At 36.7% G+C, this 7,760-nt stretch overlaps 1 long non-coding RNA gene across 1 annotated transcript; it reads left to right on the forward strand.

Annotated features, from left to right (window-relative positions):
• The first annotated feature begins 4,104 nt into the window (after positions 1-4,104).
• LOC139766417 (uncharacterized) lies at positions 4,105-6,145 on the forward strand. The gene is made up of 2 exons (XR_011716865.1): positions 4,105-4,243; positions 5,876-6,145. It is a non-coding gene; the product is annotated as an uncharacterized lncRNA (long non-coding RNA).
• Positions 6,146-7,760: the final 1,615 nt, after the last annotated feature.

Below are 7,760 nucleotides of genomic sequence, written 5' to 3' on the forward strand. Positions count from 1 at the left end.
GGTGAAAGGCGTGCAAGGAATAGAGTGAATTAGAACGATGTGGAGATCCGGGGTCAACGTGCTGTCACAGGCATGTGAAGTGTCTGGGTTAACCATGGAAAGTTGTGTGGGGCCTGGATGTGGAAAGGGAGCTGTGGTTTCGGTTCATTATTACATGACAGCTAGAGACTGAGTGTGAACGAAAGTGGCCTTTGTTGTTTTTTCCTAGCGCTACTTGCTAACGCGGGAGACAGCAACAGCAAAAATTCATATAGAGAAGTTGCTATGATGTTTACTATTTGGTATGCAGAGTATTATAGATCAGTCGATTATGAACAAGCTTTTAAAGATAAACATAGACCAAAAATAGCATCGCAAATTGATAAGTATTATAAAAAATTTCATTGTCATTAGTTATTTCCTTTATGTAGTGTCTTTGTAATAGTAAAGATATGAAAGTTTGTTATAGGAAAGATAGGATATTTACTGTTTGTTTGCAATTTTTTATAGCAACCATTTGTAAATAGATGCCTGGAAAAAAGTTGGAAATTGATATTGTAGATAACAAGTAGTGGTGATGTGAGGAATGGAGTGAGTAAAAAAAAAAAAAAAAAAAAAAAAAAAAAAAAAAAAAAAAAAAAAAAAAAAAAAAAAAAAAAAAAAAAAAAAAAAAAAAAAAAAAAAAAAAAAAAAAAAAAAAAAAAAAAAAAAAAAAAAAAAAAAAAAAAAAAAAAAAAAAAAAAAAAAAAAAAAAAAAAAAAAAAAAAAAAAAAAAAAAAAAAAAAAAAAAAAAAAAAAAAAAAAAAAAAAAAAAAAAAAAAAAAAAAAAAAAAAAAAAAAAAAAAAAAAAAAAAAAAAAAAAAAAAAAAAAAAAAAAAAAAAAAAAAAAAAAAAAAAAAAAAAAAAAAAAAAAAAAAAAAAAAAAAAAAAAAAAAAAAAAAAAAAAAAAAAAAAAAAAAAAAAAAAAAAAAAAAAAAAAAAAAAAAAAAAAAAAAAAAAAAAAAAAAAAAAAAAAAAAAAAAAAAAAAAAAAAAAAAAAAAAAAAAAAAAAAAAAAAAAAAAAAAAAAAAAAAAAAAAAAAAAAAAAAAAAAAAAAAAAAAAAAAAAAAAAAAAAAAAAAAAAAAAAAAAAAAAAAAAAAAAAAAAAAAAAAATAAAAACTAAAAACTAATATAAAAACAAATAATATAAATGTATATTAATAAAGTTTAAAAAATAAAAAAAACATACAATAATAAAAAAAAAATTTGTAATGGATTCAGAGACTGGTTTACTGGGAGAAATTAGCCTGCAGTATTAAATGGCAAAGCCTAAGATTGGCTGCACATAATGAGTGGTGTGCCACAGAAGTCAGTCCTAAGCCCAGTTCCTCTCATAATATACATTCATCTTCAAATTTACTGATGATACTCAACTAGGAGGTAGAGCTTTAAACAGGCAGGACTGTGAAATGATTCTATGAGATCTTAACAGACTAGAAGAGTGTTCAGACAGATGGCAAATGAGGTTTAATGTTTTTTTTTTTTTTTTTTCTGCTGTCTCCCACGTTTGCGAGGTAGCGCAAGGAAACAGACGAAAGAAATGGCCCAACCCACCCCCATACACATGTATATACATACGTCCACACACGCAAATATACATACCTACACAGCTTTCCATGGTTTACCCCAGACGCTTCACATGCCTTGATTCAATCCACTGACAGCACGTCAACCCCGGTATACCACATCGCTCCAATTCACTCTATTCCTTGCCCTCCTTTCACCCTCCTGCATGTTCAGGCCCCGATCACACAAAATCTTTCCACCTCCAATTTGGTCTCCCTCTTCTCCTCGTTCCCTCCACCTCCGACACATATATCCTCTTGGTCAATCTTTCCTCACTCATTCTCTCCATGTGCCCAAACCATTTCAAAACACCCTCTTCTGCTCTCTCAACCACGCTCTTTTTATTTCCACACATCTCTCTTACCCTTACGTTACTTACTCGATCAAACCACCTCACACCACACATTGTCCTCAAACATCTCATTTCCAGCACATCCATCCTCCTGCGCACAACTCTATCCATAGCCCACGCCTCGCAACCATACAACCATACAACATTGTTGGAACCACTATTCCTTCAAACATGCCCATTTTTGCTTTCCGAGATAATGTTCTCGACTTCCACACATTCTTCAAGGCTCCCAGAATTTTCGCCCCCTCCCCCACCCTATGATCCACTTCCACTTCCATGGTTCCATCCGCTGCCAGATCCACTCCCAGATATAAAACACTTCACTTCCTCCAGTTTTTCTCCATTCAAACTCACCTCCCAATTGACTTGACCCTCAACCCTACTGTTCCTAATAACCTTGCTCTTATTCACATTTACTCTTAACTTTCTTCTTTCACACACTTTACCAAACTCAGTCACCAGCTTCTGCAGTTTCTCACATGAATCAGCCACCAGCGCTGTATCATCAGCGAACAACAACTGACTCGCTTCCCAAGCTCTCTCATCCCCAACAGACTTCATACTTGCCCCTCTTTCCAAAACTCTTGCATTCACCTCCTTAACAACCCCATCCATAAACAAATTAAACAACCATGGAGACATCACACACCCCTGACGCAAACCTACATTCACTGAGAACCAATCACTTTCCTCTCTTCCTACACGTACACATGCCTTACATCCTCGATAAAAACTTTTCACTGCTTCTAACAACTTGCCTCCCACACCATATATTCTTAATACCTTCCACAGAGCATCTCTATGTAGACAGGTGTAAAGTTGTGCTCTCTGGAGACAAGAATATTTATGACTACAAACTATTTAGAAACTAATTAGAATAAATTCAGAAAAGGACCTTAGCAACAATCTAAAGTACATTAAACCAAGTTAAAAAAAAAAAAAAAATCAAATGTTAGGTTTCATAGCCAGGAACATAGATTACAAGATACCAAAACAATTTTAACACTATAATTCTTTAGTAAGACCATACCTTGAACATGCAGTATAGTTTTGGTCCCCAGGCTATAAAAAAAGATGAAAAATTAGAGCAAGTACAAAGATGTGTGACAAAATTGATCACATCCTGTACAAATCTGGCATACGAAGAGAGGCTTAAAGATTGGATCTCTTATCCCCCAAGAAGCATAGACTTCACGGTGACAATTCAAGTGTTCAGAGTTCTGAACAAGTTTGATAAGGTAAATCATGAACATCTTTTCGAAATACAAGAAAATGCAGTTACCAGGACAAATGGAATAAAACTCAAGCTAAAAGGTGTGGTACTGATGTGGGAAAAAGCATTATTTCATATAGGTGTGTTCAGCACTGGAATAAGTTACTGTCTGACAGTGAATGCTAAGACTGTAGATACCTTCAAAAGTCATTCAGACAAATATTTACAGATTCGGATATACTCTTAAGGAAAGCTCCAGAAAAAAAAACCATGAATGACATCAGTAATGAGAACAGTAGAAGGAAGAAAGCTCCAGAAAAAAACTATGAATGACAGCAGTAATGAGGACAGTAGAAGGCTGATGTGTAACTGTGGGTAGTTAATGGTAGCTTAAAGATGACTGCTGAATGGAATTACATTTTCTTTTTACTCTTTTCCCCTAGACAACCCAGTCATGCGCCAATCAGGCCTCCTGTTCTGTCTTTCTCATGTAAACTTGTGTAAATTTGACATAGTATTCTATTTCATGTTTTAGGTGTACATAAAGATGAAACATTTTCACCTAGTTTCGAGTCTTTGTGAAAGTCGTCAAATTATATCATTCATTACTTGGAGGAGATGGAAGGATGGACTGGAAGCAGCTTTAGGGTATCAGTATTTGAACATAGAGGGTGATATGCATGTATGCGATAGAAGTATGATTTTATTTTTTTTACTGGGACTGAACAAGGGTAATTGAATCTGTCAAAGTAAACCATAGAATGGTGTGTGGTTTTTGGCTGTTGATGGTAGCTTCTGGTTTCAGGACATTTTACGTTAGCTATATGCACTTGAGTCTGTTCATTTGTTTATGCAAATGAGTCTTTATTTGTTTATGCAAATGTGTTTGTTCATTTGTTTCAGATGCTACCGTCCACTGGTGGGGAAAGCATGTAGACATAAAAAGTTAATTATTCAGTCAATTATTTGAATACATTACATGTAATTTTTTCAGGCCAAAGTTTGGGGTGTGACCCAAGGTAGATGGCCAAAGAAGAGTGCTCGCTTCCTGTTAGATCTGCTGAAGAATGCAGAGAGCAATGCACAGTACAAGGTAAGTTTAGTGGTCAGGTTTCATGTATTAAGGTGTAATTTTCATATTCTACCAAATTTCCTGGAAAATTTGAAAATGATAGAGTTGATAGAGAGGCATTATATTAAGATTATATGGTGTGGGAGGCAAGTTGTTAGAAGCAGTGAAAAGTTTTTATCGAGGATGTAAGGCATGTGTGCATGTAGGAAGAGAGGAAAGTGATTGGTTCTCAGTGAATGTAGGTTTGTGGCAGGGGTGTGTGATGTCTCCATGGTTGTTTAATTTGTTTATGGATGGGGTTGTTAGGGAGGTGAATGCAAGAGTTTTGGAAAGAGGGGAAAGTATGCAGTGTGTTGTGGATGAGAGAGCTTAGGAAGTGAGTCAGTTGTTGTTCGCTGATGATACAGCGCTGGTGGCTGATTCATGAAAGAAACTGCAGAAGCTGGTGACTGAGTTTGGTAAAGTGTGAAAAAAGAAAGCTGAGAGTAAATGTGAATAAGAGCAAGGTCAAGTCAATTGGGAGGTAAGTTTGAATGAAGAAAAATTGGAGTAAGTGAAATGTTTTAGATATCTGGGAGTGGATTTGGCAGCAGATGGAACCATGGAAGCGGAAGTGAACCATAGGATGGGGGAGGGGGCGAAAATTCTGGGAGTGTTGAAGAATGTTTGGAAGTCGAGAACATTATCTCGGAAAGTAAAAATGGGTATGTTTGAAGGAATAGTGGTTCCAACAATGTTGTATGGTTGCGAGGTGTGGGCTATGGATAGAGTTGTGTGGAGGAGGGTAGATGTGCTGCAAATGAGATGTTTGAGGACAATATGTGGTGTGAGGTGGTTTGATCGATTAAGTAATGTAAGGGTAAGAGAGATGTGTGGTAATAAAAAGAGTGTGGTTGAGAGAGCAGAAGAGGGTGTTTTAAAGTGGTTTGGTCACCTGGAGAGAATGAGTGAGAAAAGATTGACAAAGAGGATATGCGTGTCAGAAGTGGAGGGAACGAGGAGAAGTGGGAGACCAAATTGGAGGTGGAAAGATGGAGTAGAAAAGATTTTGAGTGATCGGGGCCTGAACATGCAGGAGGGTGAAAGGCGTGCAAGGAATAGAGTGAATTGTAACGATGTGGTGTACCGGGGTCTGTGGATTGAACCAGGGCATGTGAAGTGTCTGGGGTAAACTATGGAAAATTGTGTGGGGCCTGGATGTGGAAAGGGAGCTGTGGTTTCAGTGCATTATTACATGACAGCTAGAGACTGAGTGTGAAGAATGTGGCCTTTGTTGTTATTTCCTAGCGCTACCTCGCACACATGACGGGGGAGGGGCTTATTATTTCATGTGTGGCGAGGTGGCGATGGGAATGAATAAAGGCAGACAGTATGCATTATGTACATATGTATATATGTATATGTCTGTGTGTGTATATATATGTATACATTGAGATGTATAGTTATGTATATTTGCTTGTGTGGACGTGTATGTATATACATGTGTATGTGGGTGGGTTGGGCCATTCTTTCGTCTGTTTCCTTGCGCTACCTTGCTAACGCGGGAGACAGCGACAAAGCAGAATAGAAAATGATAAATAAAATTTTGCAAGGTTTTTAGTTTATATTTACTATATTTACTGCTGCATTTGGTAATTGTTGATACCTCCATAGGGTCTTGAAGTCGATCACTTGGTGATAGAACACATTTTGGTACAACGAGCACGTCAAATGCGTCGTCGCACTTATCGAGCTCATGGTCGTATTAATCCATTCATGTCTTCACCGTGCCACATTGAGGTTATCCTAGCTGAAAAGGAGCAAGTTGTGGCTAAGGCCCAAGATGAGCCAGTAAAGAAGAAGGTTTCCAAGAAGAAACTTGCTCGCCAAAAGCTTATGGCTGCAAGGGAATAGTTAGTAACATCACAATAAATGAAAATTACATTTGTAGTTTGATTATCCAGAATTTGATGATGGTGGTAGTGAATAATAGGTACAGTTGATTAATGCTGTATCATTTTGCATCTGTAAATAGAAAAATTATAACTTATTTTCTTTTTTACGTGAAGTCCTTACAAGGAATCTATTGATTGTTCAGGCAGAGGTGCAGTCACTTAACTAGATTTTGGATTGCAATTTCCTTGAAATTACACTCCTCCATTGCAGGACAAAAAATATTTAGAAATGCTTCCTTGCAGATTATATTATAATCAAGAAAGTACCCCCAGGAATTTGTATGCACTCATCTGTGTTGTTGGAGATTGATAGTGGATGGGGTATGGCCTTGGATAGGTGGCACCACTGTTTATCAGTGTAATTATACAATCATTGTGGCTTTTTTTTCTAGGCCTGATTTTGTTTTAAATACTGCAAACCCAGTCACTGTTTTTTCTGGGCCTGATTTCAATTTCCATGCATATGTTATTTTTTCAGATTTGCTTTATATGTAACATTTGGGGATGGGGAGAAAGAATACTTCCCACGTATTCCATATGTGTCACAGGTGACTAAAAGTGGTGGGAGCAGGAGGCTGGAAAGCCTCCCCTCCAGTTTTTACTTTAAACAATATATAATCCAAAGAATTTTAATAATCTAAAACAGAAATGTGTTGGTAGCAGTCAGGATGGTACAGGATACAGAAAACTGATATTCTCAGAAATGTTAAAGTGCTGATAATGAGGGATTTCATGTAAAATTTAGATTCTCATGACGCTAGGGTTAGAGGGGATGGTGCGCCATCTTTACTAGAGCTTAACATATTAACATGGATATTGAGAATTTATACATGGTGAACAATTTAGAAAAAGGGTTCATGTAATGCTTAAATTGACTGTAAAGAGAAAGTTAAAGGAGCAGAGGTGAGACTAGACCTTTACAGTAACTATAAGCAGATAAAAAGAAGACATTTGCTCACATCTCTTCTCTAGCTGTTATGTGTAATGCTTTGAAACGTACACACACACACACAACCAGGCCCTGCAGACGTTTCTGAAGTTTTCCCCAGCTGTTTAAGGTGCAAAAGATGAGAGTATACAGCATGTTATCCCCTTGTATGCCTCATTGCTCCAATTCATTCTATCCTGTGCACACCTTTCACACTCCTGCACATTCAGGCCCTGACCACTAGATATATTTTCCCTCCATGTTTCCATCTCTTTGCCCCTATACTTCTGAGACATTCTTTTTGTCATACTCTCTTTGCTTATTCTCAGCCTAGAGAATGGATGTGAGCGCATGAGGCCTTTTATATGTTTTTCCTGATACTACCTCTGTGACTTAGGAAACAGTGAGCAAGTTTGAAAAACAAAACTTTTGTTTTGGTGGTGTTATGTACTTCAGGAAATTGCAAAGGGTACAATAGGTTAGGCAGCAGTGATGGTGTGGGTAGTAGTAATGATTACATCTTTTGCAATTGCTGTGCACCGCTTCGCCCTGGCTGAAGAGATGAGGTATTAAGTGCGGGGGTGTCATGTTTCAGGTTGCTGGTTGTCTGCCCATCAATATCCCCTTACCTCAAGGCAGAGCAACCTGAAGCCGTCAAAACAGACTCAGGCATATA

This window comes from Panulirus ornatus, chromosome 57 (assembly GCF_036320965.1).
Source record: "Panulirus ornatus isolate Po-2019 chromosome 57, ASM3632096v1, whole genome shotgun sequence".
Taxonomy (NCBI): Eukaryota; Metazoa; Arthropoda; class Malacostraca; order Decapoda; family Palinuridae; genus Panulirus; species Panulirus ornatus.